The sequence below is a fragment of the Taudactylus pleione genome, unplaced genomic scaffold, assembly GCF_031769625.1.
Source record: "Taudactylus pleione unplaced genomic scaffold, aTauple2 ptg000471l, whole genome shotgun sequence".
Classification (NCBI taxonomy): domain Eukaryota; kingdom Metazoa; phylum Chordata; class Amphibia; order Anura; family Myobatrachidae; genus Taudactylus; species Taudactylus pleione.
In genome coordinates this window covers 5,430,493-5,444,730 of record NW_028284873.1, presented here as the reverse complement: position 1 = coordinate 5,444,730, position 14,238 = coordinate 5,430,493, and positions in this window count along the sequence as shown.

Below are 14,238 nucleotides of genomic sequence, written 5' to 3'. Positions count from 1 at the left end.
AACACTGATGGCAGCTGCTACATAAGATGTCATTGCATGTCTCCCACTATTGTAACACTGATGGCAGCTGCCACATATGATGTCATTGCATGACTCCCACCAAGCCAACACTGATGGCAGCTGCTACATATGATGTCACTGCATGCCTCCCACCAAGCCAACACTGATGGCAGCTGCCACTTATGATGTCATTGCATACCTCCCACCAAGCCATCACTGATGGCAGCTGCTACATATGATGTCATTGCATGTCTCCCACCAAGCCAACAGTGATGGCAGCTGCTACTGTACATATGATGTCATTGCATGCCTCCCACCAAGCCAACACTGAAGGCAGCTGCTACATATGATGTCATTGTATGCCTCCCACCAAGTCATCACTGATGGCAGCTGCTACATATGATGTCATTGCATGCCTCCCACCAAGCCAAAACTGATGGCAGCTGCTACAAATGATGTCATTGCATGCCTCCCACCAAGCCAACACTGATGGCAGCTACTACATTTGATGTCACTGCATGCCTCCCACCAAGTCAACACTGATGGCAGCTGCCACATATGATGTCATTGCATGCCTCCTACTATTGTAACACTGATGGCAGCTTCCACATATGATGTCATTGCATGCCTCCCACTATTGTAACACTGATGACAGCTGCCAAATATGATGTCATTGCATGCCTCCCACTATTGTAACACTGATGGCAGCTGCCACATATGATGTCATTGCATACCTCCCACCAAGCCAACACTGATGGCAGCTGCCACATATGATGTAATTGCATGCCTCCCACTATTCTTACACTGATGGCAGCTGCCACATATAAAGTCATTGCATGCAACCCACCAAGCCAACACTGATGGCAGCTGCTACATATGATGTCACTGCATGCCTCTCACCAAGCCAACACTGATGGCAGCTGCTACATATGATGCCACTGCATGCCTCCCACAAAGCCAACACTGATGGCAGCTGCTACTGTAGATATGATGTCATTGCATGTGTCCCACCAAGCCAACATTGATGGCAGCTGCTACATATGAAGTCATGGGATGCCTCCCACCAAGCCAATACTGATGGCAGCTGCCACATATGATGTCATTGTATGCCTCCCACTATTGTAACACTGATGACATCTGCTAAATATGATGTCATTGCATGCCTCCCACTATTGTAACACTGATGGCAGCTGCTACATATGATGTCATTTTTTGCCTCTCACAACACCAACACTGATGGCAGCTGCTGCATATGATGTCATTGCATGCCTCCCACCAAGCCAACACTGATGGCAGCAGCTACTCTACATATGGTGTCATTGCATGCCTCCCACCAAGCCAACACTGGTGGCAGCTGCTACATATAATGTCATTGTATGCCTCCCACCAAGCCAACACTGATGGCAGCTGCCACATAAGATGTCATTGCATGTCTCCCACTATTGTAACACTGATGGTAGCTGCCACATATGATGTCATTGCATGTCTCCCACCAAACCAACACTGATGGCAGCTGCTACTGTACATATGATGTCATTGCATGCCTCCCACCAAGCAAACACTGATGGCAGCTGCTACATATGATGTCATTGCAAGCCTCCCACCAAGCCAACACTGATGGCAGCTGCTACATATGATGTCATTGCATGCCTCCCACCAAGCCAACAATGACGGCAGTTGCTACATTTGATGTCATTGCATGCCTCCCACCAAGCCAACACTGATGGCAGCTGCCACATATTATGTCATTGCATTCCTCCCACCAAGCCAACACTGATGGCAGCTCCTACTGTACATATGATGTCAATGCATGTCTCCCACCAAGCCAACACTGATGGCAGCTGCCACATATGATGTCATTGCATGCCTTCCACTATTGTAACACTGATGGCAGCTGCCACATATGATGTCATTGCATGCCTCCCCCCAAGGTAACAGTGATGGCAGCTGCTACTGTACATATGATGTCATTGCATGCCTCCCACCAAGCCAACACTGATGGCAGCTGCTATATATGATGTCATTGCATGCCTCCCACCAAGCCAAAAATGATGGCAGCTGCTACATGTGATGTCATTGTATGCCTCCCACGAAGCCAACACTGATGGCAGCTGCCACATATGATGTCATTGCATACCTCCCATCAAGCCAACACTGATGGCAGCTGCCACATATGATGTCATTGCATGCCTCCCACTATTGTATTACTGATGGCAGCTGCTACATATGATGTCATTGCATGCCTCTCTCCAATCCAACACTGATGGCAGCTGCCAAATATGATGTCATTGCATGCCTCCCACCAAGCCAACACTGATGGCAGCTGCTACATATGATGTCATTGCATGCCTCCCACCAAGTCATCACTGATGGCAGCTACTACATATGATGTCATTGCATGCCTCCCTCCAAGCCAACAATGACGGCAGTTGCTACATTTGATGTCATTGCATGCCTCCCAGCATGCCAACACTGATGGCAGCTGCCACATATTATGTCATTGCATTCCTCCCACCAAGCCAACACTGATGGCAGCTGCTACTGTACATATGATGTCATTGCATGTCTCCCACCAAGCCAACACTGATGGCAGCTGCCACTTATGATGTCATTGCATGCCTTCCACTATTGTAACACTGATGGCAGCTGCCACATATGATGTCATTGTATGCCTCCCACCAAGGTAACAGTGATGGAAGCTGCTACTGTACATATGATGTCATTTCATGTCTCCCACCAAGCCAACACTGATGGCAGCTGCTACATATGATGTCATTGCATGTTTCTCACCAAGCCAACACAGAAGCCAGCTGCTACATATGATGTCATTGCATGCCTGCCACCAAGCAATCACTGATGGCAGCTTCCACATATGATGTCAGTGCATGCCTTCCACTATTGTAACACTGATGGCAGCTGCCACATATGATGTGATTGCATACCTCCCACCAAGCCAACACTGATGGCAGCTGCTACTGTACATATGATGTCATTGCATGCCTCCCACCAAGCCAATACTGATGGCAGCTGCTATATATGATGTCATTGCATGCCTCCCACCAAGCCAACACTGATGGCATCTGCTACATATGATGTCATTGTATGCCTCCCACCAAGCCAACACTGATGGCAGCTGCTACCTATGATGTAGTTGTATGCCTCCCACCAAGCCAACCCTGATGGCAGCTGCCACATATGATGTCATTGCATGCCTCCCACAAAGCCAACACTGATTGCAGCTACTACATGTGATGTCATTGCATGCCTCCCACCAAGCCAACACTGATGGCAGCTGCTACATATGATGTCATTGCATGCCTCCCACCAAGCCAACACTGATGGCAGCTTCCACATATGATGTAATTGCATGCCTCCCACCAAGCCAACACTGATGGCAGCTGCTACATATGATGTCATTCCATGCCTCCCTCCAAGCCAACACTGATGGCAGCTGCTGCATATGATGTCATTGCATGCCTCCCACCAAGCCAACACTATGGCAGCTGCTACTGTATATGTGATGTAATTGCATGTCTCCCAGCAAGTCAACACTAATGGCAGCTGCTAAATATGATGTCATTGCATGCCTCTCTCCATTCCAACACTGATGGCAGCTGCTAAATATGATGTCATTGCAAGCCTCCCACCAAGCCAACACTGATGGCAGCTGCTACATATGATGTCATTGCCTGCCTCCCACCAAACCAACACTGATGGCAGCTGCTACTGTACTAATGATGTCATTGCCTGTCTCCCACCAAGCCAACACTAATGGCAGCTGCTACTTATGATGTCATTGCATGTCTCCCACCAAGCCAACACTGATGGCAGCTGCTACATATGATGTCATTGCATGCCTCCCTCCAAGCCAACACTCATGGCAGCTGCCACATATGATGTCATTGCATGCCTCCCACCAAGCCAGCACTGATGGCAGCTGCTACATATGATGTCATTGCATGCCTCCCTCCAAGCCAACACTGATGGCAGCTGCTGCATATGATGTCATTGCATGCCTCCCACCAAGCCAACACTATGGCAGCTGCTACTGTACATGTGATGTAATTGCATGTCTCCCAGCAAGCCACCACTAACGGCAGCTGCTAAATATGATGTCATTGCATGCCTCTCTCCAATCCAACACTGATGGCAGCTGCTAAATATGCTGTCATTGCATGCCTCCCACCAAGCCAACACTGATGGCAGCTGCTACATATGATGTCATTGCATGCCTCCCTCCAAACCAACACTGATGGCAGCTACTACTGATCTAATGATGTCATTGCCTGTCTCCCACCAAGCCAACACTGATGGCAGCTGCTACATATGATGTCATTGCATGTCTCCCACTAAGTCAACACTAATGGCAGCTGCTACATATGATGTCATTGCATGCATCCCACCAAGCCAACACTGATGGCAGCTCCTAAATAAGATGTCACTGCATGCCTCCCACCAAACCAACACTGATGGCAACTGCTACTTTACATATGATGTCATAGCATGCCTCCCACCAAGCCAACACTGATGGCAGCTGCTACATATGATGTCATTGCATGCCTCCTACCATGCCAACACTGATGGCAGCTGCCACACATGATGTCATTGCATGCCTCCCACTATTGTAACACTGATGGCAGCTGCCACTTATGATGTCATTGCATACCTCCCACCAAGCCAACACTGATGGCAGCTGCTACATATAATGTCATTGCATGCCTCCCACCAAGTCATCACTGATGGCAGCTGCTGCATATGGTATCATTGCATGCCTCCTTCCAAGCCAACACTGATGGCAGCTGCTACATATGATGTCATTGCATGCCTCCCACCAAGCCAACACTGATGGCAGCTGCTACATTTGAAGTCACTGCATGCCTCCCACCAAGCCAACACTGATGGCAGCTGCCACAAATGATGTCACTGCATGCCTCCCACTATTGTAACACTGATGGCAGCTGCCACATATGATGTCATTGCATGCCTCCCTCTATTGTAACAATGATGGCAGCTGCCACATATGAAGTCATTGCATACCTCCCACCAAGCCAACTCTGAGGGCAGCTGCCACACATGATGTCATTACATACCCCCTACCAAGCCATCACTGATGGCAGCTGCCACATATGATGTCATTGCATGCCTCCCACTATTGTAACACTGATGGCAGCTGCCACATATGATGTCATTCATTGCCTCCCACTATTGAATTACTGATGGCAGCTGCCACATATGATGTCATTGCATGCCTACCACCAAGCCAACACTGATGGCTGCTGCTACTGTACATATGATGTCATTGCATGTCTCCCACCAAGCCAACAATGATGGCAGCTGCTACATATGATGTCATGGCATGTTTCCAACCAAGCCAACACTGATGGCAGCTTCTACATATGATGTCATTGCATGCCTCCCACCAATCCAACACTGATGGCAGCTGCTACATAAGATGTCATTGCATGCCTCCCTCCAAGCCAACACTGATGGCAGCTACTACATATGATGTCATTGCATGCCTCCCACCAAACCAACACTGATGGCAGCTGCTACATATGATGTCATTGCATGCCTCCCATCAATCCAACACTGATGGCAGCTGCTACTGTACTAATGATGTAATTGCATGTCTCTCACCAAGCCAACATTGATGGCAGCTGCTACATATGATGTCATTGCATGCATGCCACCATGCCAACACTGATGGCAGCTCCTAAATATGATGTCACTTAATGCATCCCTCCAAGCCAACACTGATGGCAGCGGCTAAATATGATGTCATTGCATTCCTCCCACCAAGCCAACACTGATGGCAGCTGCTACTTTACATATGATGTCATTGCATGCCTCCCACCAAGCCAATACTGAAGGCAGCTGCTACATATGATGTCATTGTATGCCTCCCACCAAGTCATCACTGATCGCAGCTACTACATATGATGTCATTGCATGCCTCCCACCAAGCCAACACTGATGGCAGCTGCTACATATGATGTCATAGCATGCCTCCCACCAAGCCAACACTGATGGCAGCTACTACATTTGATGTCACTGCATGCCTCCCACCAAGCCAACACTGATGGCAGCTGCCACATATGATGTCATTGCATGCCTCCTACTATTGTAACACTGATGGCAGCTTCCACATATGATGTCATTGCATGCCTCCCACTATTGTAACACTGATGACAGCAGCCAAATATGATGTCAGTGCATGCCTCCCACTATTGTAACACTGATGGCAGCTGCCACATATGATGTCATTGCATACCTCCCACCAAGCCAACACTGAAGGCAGCTGCCACATATGATGTAATTGCATGCCTCCCACTATTCTTGCACTGATGGCAGCTGCCACATATAATGTCATTGCATGCCTCCCACCAAGCCAACACTGATGGCAGCTGCTACATATGATGTCACTGCATGCCTCTCACCAAGCCAACACTGATGGCAGCTGCTACATATGATGCCACTGCATGCCTCCCACCAAGCCAACACTGATGGCAGCTGCTACTGTAGATATGATGTCATTGCATGTGTCCCACCAAGCCAACATTGATGGCAGCTGCTACATATGATGTCATGGGATGCCTCCCACCAAGCCAATACTGATGGCAGCTGCCACATATGAAGTCATTGTATGCCTCCCACTATTGTAACACTGATGACAGCTGCTAAATATGATGTCATTGCATGCCTCCCACTATTGTAACACTGATGGCAGCTGCCACATATGATGTCATTTTTTGCCTCTCACAACGCCAACACTGATGGCAGCTGCTACATATGAAGTCATTGCATGCCTCCCACCAAGCCAACACTGATGGCAGCAGCTACTCTACATATGATGTCATTGCATGCCTCCCACCAAGCCAACACTGATGGCAGCTGCTACTTATAATGTCATTGTATGCCTCCGACCAAGCCAACACTGATGGCAGCTGCCACATAAGATGTCATTGCATGTCTCCCACTATTGTAACACTGATGGCAGCTGCCACATAAGATGTCATTGCATACCTCCCACCAAGCAAACACTGATGGCAGCTGCCAGATATGATGTCATTGCATGCCTCCCACTATTCTTACACTGATGGCAGCTGCCACATATGGTGTCATTGCATGCCTCCCACCAAGCCAACACTGATGGCAGCTGCTACATATGATGTCATTGCATGTCTCCCACCAAGCCAACACTGATGGCAGCTGCTACATATGATGTCATTGCATGCCTCCCTCCAAACCAACACTGATGGCAGCTACTACTGATCTAATGATGTCATTGCCTATCTCCCACCAAGCCAACACTGATGGCAGCTGCTACATATGATGTCATTGCATGTCTCCCACCAAGTCAACACTAATGGCAGCTGCTACATATGATGTCATTGCATGCATCCCACCAAGCCAACACTGATGGCAGCTCCTAAATAAGATGTCACTGCATGCCTCCCACCAAACCAACACTGATGGCAACTGCTACTTTACATATGATGTCATAGCATGCCTCCCACCAAGCCAACACTGATGGCAGCTGCTACATATGATGTCATTGCATGCCTCCTACCATGCCAACATTGATGGCAGCTGCCACACATGATGTCATTGCATGCCTCCCACTATTGTAACACTGATGGCAGCTGCCACTTATGATGTCATTGCATACCTCCCACCAACCCAACACTGATGGCAGCTGCTACATATAATGTCATTGCATGCCTCCCACCAAGTCATCACTGAAGGCAGCTGCTGCATATGATGTCATTGCATCCCTCCTTCCAAGCCAACACTGATGGCAGCTGCTACATATGATGTCATTGCATGCCTCCCACCAAGCCAACACTGATGGCAGCTGCTACATTTGATGTCACTGCATGCCTCCCACCAAGCCAACACTGATGGCAGCTGCCACAAATGATGTCATTGCATGCCTCCCACTATTGTAACACTGATGGCAGCTGCCACATATGATGTCATTGCATGCCTCCCACTATTGTAACACTGATGGCAGCTGCCACATATGATCTCATTGCATACCTCCCACCAAGCCAACTCTGAGGGCAGCTGCCACACATGATGTCATTGCATACCCCCCACCAAGCCATCACTGATGGCAGCTGCCACATATGATGTCATTGCATGCCTCCCACTATTGTAACACTGATGGCAGCTGCCACATATGATGTCATTGCATGCCTCCCACTATTGAATTACTGATGGCAGCTTCTACATATGATGTCATTGCATGCCTCCCACCAATCCAACACTGATGGCAGCTGCTACATAAGATGTCATTGCATGCCTCCCTCCAAGCCAACACTGATGGCAGCTACTACATATGATGTCATTGCATGCCTCCCACCAAACCAACACTGATGGCAGCTGCTACATATGATGTCATTGCATGCCTCCCACCAATCCAACACTGATGGCAGCTGCTACTGTACTAATGATGTAATTGCATGTCTCTCACCAAGCCAACACTGATGGCAGCTGCTACATATGATGTCATTGCATGCATGCCACCATGCCAACACTGATGGCAGCTCCTAAATATGAAGTCACTTCATGCCTCCCACCAAGCCAACACTGATGGCAGCTGCTACTTTACATATGATGTCATAGCATGCCTCCCACCAAGCCAACACTGATGGCAGCTGCTACATATGATGTCACTGCATGCCTCCCACCAAGCCAACACTGATGGCAGCTGCCACTTATGATGTCATTGCATACCTCCCACCAAGCAATCACTGATGGCAGCTGCTACATATGATGTCAATGCATGCCTCCCACCAAGCCAACAGTGATGGCAGCTGCTACTGTACATATGATGTCATTGCATGCCTCCCACCAAGCCAATACTGAAGGCAGCTGCTACATATGATGTCATTGTATGCCTCCCACCAAGTCATCACTGATGGCAGCTACTACATATGATGTCATTGCATGCCTCCCACCAAGCCAACACTGATGGCAGCTGCTACATATGATGTCATAGCATGCCTCCCACCAAGCCAACACTGATGGCAGCTACTACATTTGAAGTCACTGCATGCCTCCCACCAAGCAAACACTGATGGCAGCTGCCACATATGATGTCATTGCATGCCTCCTACTATTGTAACACTGATGGCAGCTTCCACATATGATGTCATTGCATGCCTCCCACTATTGTAACACTGATGACAGCTGCCAAATATGATGTCAGTGCATGCCTCCCACTATTGTAACACTGATGGCAGCTGCCACATATGATGTCATTGCATACCTCCCACCAAGCCAACACTGATGGCAGCTGCTACATATGATGTCACTGCATGCCTCTCACCAAGCCAACACTGATGGCAGCTGCTACATATGATGCCACTGCATGCCTCCCACCAAGCCAACACTGATGGCAGCTGCTACTGTAGATATGATGTCATTGCATGTGTCCCACCAAGCCAACATTGATGGCAGCTGCTACATATGATGTCATGGGATGCCTCCCACCAAGCCAATACTGATGGCAGCTGCCACATATGAAGTCATTGTATGCCTCCCACTATTGTAACACTGATGACAGCTGCTAAATATGATGTCATTGCATGCCTCCCACTATTGTAACACTGATGGCAGCTGCCACATATGATGTCATTTTTTGCCTCTCACAACGCCAACACTGATGGCAGCTGCTACATATGAAGTCATTGCATGCCTCCCACCAAGCCAACACTGATGGCAGCAGCTACTCTACATATGATGTCATTGCATGCCTCCCACCAAGCCAACACTGATGGCAGCTGCTACTTATAATGTCATTGTATGCCTCCCACCAAGCCAACACTGATGGCAGCTGCCACATAAGATGCAATTGCATGTCTCCCACTATTGTAACACTGATGGCAGCTGCCACATAAGATGTCATTGCATACCTCCCACCAAGCCAACACTGATGGCAGCTGCCAGATATGATGTCATTGCATGCCTCCCACTATTCTTACACTGATGGCAGCTGCCACATATGGTTTCATTGCATGCCTCCCACCAAGCCAACACTGATGGCAGCTGCTACATATGATGTCACTGCATGCCTCTCACCAAGCCAACACTGAAGGCAGCTGCTACATATGATGCCACTGCATGCCTCCCACCAAGCCAACACTGATGGCAGCTGCTACTGTAGATATGATGTCATTGCATGTGTCCCACCAAGCCAACATTGATGGCAGCTGCTACATATGATGTCATGGGATGCCTCCCACCAAGCCAATACTGATGGCAGCTGCCACATATGATGTCATTGTATGCCTCCCACTATTGTAACACTGATGACAGCTGCTAAATATGATGTCATTGCATGCCTCCCACTATTGTAACACTGATGGCAGCTGCTACATATGATGTCATTTTTTGCCTCTCACAACGCCAACACTGATGGCAGCTGCTACATATGATGTCATTGCATGCCTCCCACCAAGCCAACACTGATGGCAACAGCTAATCTACATATGATGTCATTGCATGCCTCCCACCAAGCCAACACTGATGGCAGCTGCTACATAAGATGTCATTGCATGTCTCCCACTATTGTAACACTGATGGCAGCTGCCACATATGATGTCATTGCATGCCTCCCACCAAGCCAACACTGATGGCAGCTGCTACATATGATGTCACTGCATGCCTCCCACCAAGCCAACACTGATGGCAGCTGCCACTTATGATGTCATTGCATACCTCCTACCAAGCCATCACTGATGGCAGCTGCGACATATGATGTCATTGCATGTCTCCCACCAAGCCATCAGTGATGGCAGCTGCTACTGTACATATGATGTCATTGCATGCCTCCCACCAAGCCAACACTGAAGGCAGCTGCTACATATGATGTCATTGCATGCCTCCCACCAAGCCAACACTGATGGCAGCTGCTACAAATGATGTCATTGCATGCCTCCCACCAAGCCAACACTGATGGCAGCTACTACATTTGATGTCACTGCATGCCTCCCACCAAGCCAACACTGATGGCAGCTGCCAAATATGATGTCATTGCATGCCTCCTACTATTGTAACACTGATGGCAGCTTCCACATATGATGTCATTGCATGCCTCCCACTATTGTAACACTGATGACAGCTGCCAAATATGATGTCATTGCATGCCTCCCACTATTGTAACACTGATGGCAGCTGCCACATATGATGTCATTGCATACCTCCCACCAAGCCAACACTGATGGCAGCTGCTACTGTAGATATGATGTCATTGCATATGTCCCGCCAAGCCAACATTGATGGCAGCTGCTACATATGATGTCATGGGATGCCTCCCACCAAGCCAATACTGATGGCAGCTGCCACATATGATGTCATTGTATGCCTCCCACTATTGTAACACTGATGACAGCTGCTAAATATGATGTCATTGCATGCCTCCCACTATTGTAACACTGAAGGCAGCTGCTACATATGATGTCATTTTTTGCCCCTCACAATGCCAACACTGATGGCAGCGGCTACATATGATGTCATTGCATGCCTCCCACCAAGCCAACTCTGAAGGCAGCTGCTACATATGATGTCATTGTATGCCTCCCACCAAGTCATCACTTATGGCAGCTACTACATATGATGTCATTGCATGCCTCCCACCAAGCCAACACTGATGGCAGCTGCTACAAATGATGTCATTGCATGCCTCCCACCAAGCCAACACTGATGGCATCTGCTACTGTACATGTGATGTCATTGCATGTCTCCCACCAACCCAACACGGATGGCAGCTGCTACATATGATGTCATTGCATGCCTCCCACCAAACCAACACTGATGGCAGCTGCTACATATGATGTCATTGCATGCCTCCTACCAAGCCAACACTGATGGCATCTGCTGCTACATATGATGCCACTGCATGCCTCCCACCAAGCTAACACTGATGGCAGCTGCTACTATAGATATGATGTCATTGCATGTCTCCCACCAAGCCAACACTGATGGCAGCTGCTACATATGATGTCATTGCATACCTCCCACCAAACCAACACTGATGGCAGCTGCTACATATGATGTCATTGCATGCCTCCCACCAAGCCAACACTGATGGCAGCTGCTACATATGATGTAATTGCATGCCTCCCACCAAGCTAACACTGATGGCAGCTGCTACTGTACATATGATGTCATTTCATGTCTCCCACCAAGCCAACACTGATGGCAGCTGCTACATATGATGTCATTGCATGCCTCCCACCAGGCCTACACTGATGGCAGCTGCTACTGTACATATGATGTCATTGCATGTCTCCCACCAAGCCAACTCTGATGGCAGCTGCTACATATGATGTAAATTTCTATGGTATTTGGATTTAATTGTTTATTTCATAAATCAATGTGTTTTTCTTACTTTAATTGTAATAATGATATCTAATATGAGCATTTATCAACCTTCACATACTGTATGTATTTACATGTGAGCACACCTTAGCATTATGTGACTTTGGGGTCTTATCACTTAATTTTTACAAAGTCATGTGAAAATATACATTTTCACATACTTTTGTAGCATTTAAGTGTCAGGGCCATTCATTATAAAGGTAATGCAGGAGATATCACTGATATATTCTGCTTACCTTTCAGCTCAATCTTGCCCCCTGTCCCTATAAAGCAGTATGGGACCTAAATGAATCAAGCTCTGAAAATACAATAGTTTTAGAGCTTGACTGCAGGATCGATCGCCATCTTCAGATGGCGTTTGCTGCCGCACCTTCTCTATGGGGGAGGAGTTCCTGGTTGTGAAGAGGGATCCTTTTAGATCCCTCCTTCCCTGTCCAGCTCCTTCCCCTGGTCGCTGAGGCATTGTGCAGCTGCGTGAAGCCCAGTTTACTCAGGCACACTAACACTGCCAAGTCAGATTCTGCAGTGCTAACTTTCACTGCAACAGAAGTAGCAATCAAGAGGATTATGGAGACAACAAATTTCCGGTGATTTTGTATCCACAACTGCTACTCGCAATGAGCTGGATACTTAATTATCGGGGGCCGTCCAACCTTTGAAAATTAACATAATGATGCTTTTTATTATTGTTTTTATACTAAAATATGTTTAAAAAGTCTGACTGTAGTAGCCTTAAGCAATGACAGAAAGTCTGCAGTGTGTAGGAAGTAATCTCTTCTCACAATCACAACTTTATCTCACATATCTTCCATTCCGCTAAGTACGCCTACACCTGCATGTTCATTTTGGGCAGTTTTAGAAGTAATTTTATGTAAGTCAACTTACAGGATCTTTAAGATTTCATAATAAGATAAAGGAATTCATGCATTTACAGATATATCTACCTACCACAGTAGACTTTTCACTAAATATCACTAGACACAGCTAAATATACACAAGTGCATACACAACAATGCAGTAAAAACCATAAAATATATGTTATGCTAGAACTGGATGCAATGTGAATTCTGTTATAAATGTATCAGTCAGAACAGACATTTTTGAAAGTCACTGTAAAAGTCAAGTCACAAATACTTATTTCTAATGGCACAAAATGGTAACAGCACTATTTTTTGCATCATATTTAATTTTAAAAAATAATACCAGAAACAAGAGTAAATAAATAATACCATAAATAGGAATAAATCAGTAATACCAGAAATAGGAGTAAATAAATAATACCAGAAATAGGAATAAATCAGTAATACCAGAAACAGGAGTAAATAATTTCACAAATTAATGAAAATAAGTTTAATAAAAATAAGGAAGCTTCCATGGGACCCATTAATTAACAATCGCATTTACAATGCGATCTGGGTGCGATATTAGCACCCATGATTGTATTGCAGCATGAAATCATTGCGCCTCAAAGCATCAAATTTCAACCACAGGGTCAGGGGCTCCGAAACGGTCAAGTGAATGCATCAGTGGTCTCTTCACTCCTTTGCCAGGGATCCTGCGCAGCGCGGTATGCTTACCACACATGCATGGCAGCTATTGCCAGGGTAGGTTCCTATGGAATCTCTCTAGGTAATTTTTGAAATGTGTAACCCATAGGCTACAGTGGCTGATGCCATCTTCAGATGGCATATGCTGCCGTAACCAAGTTCCGGAATGCTTAGCATTCCGCAACTTGGTAAATCTGACAGCATCACATCCCCCATAGAAACCTATGGGGGCTGCAGCTGCAGGGGGAAAATGGAGGGACTGCAGCAGATATCGGCCCAGATGTTTTCAAGGAATATGCCACAA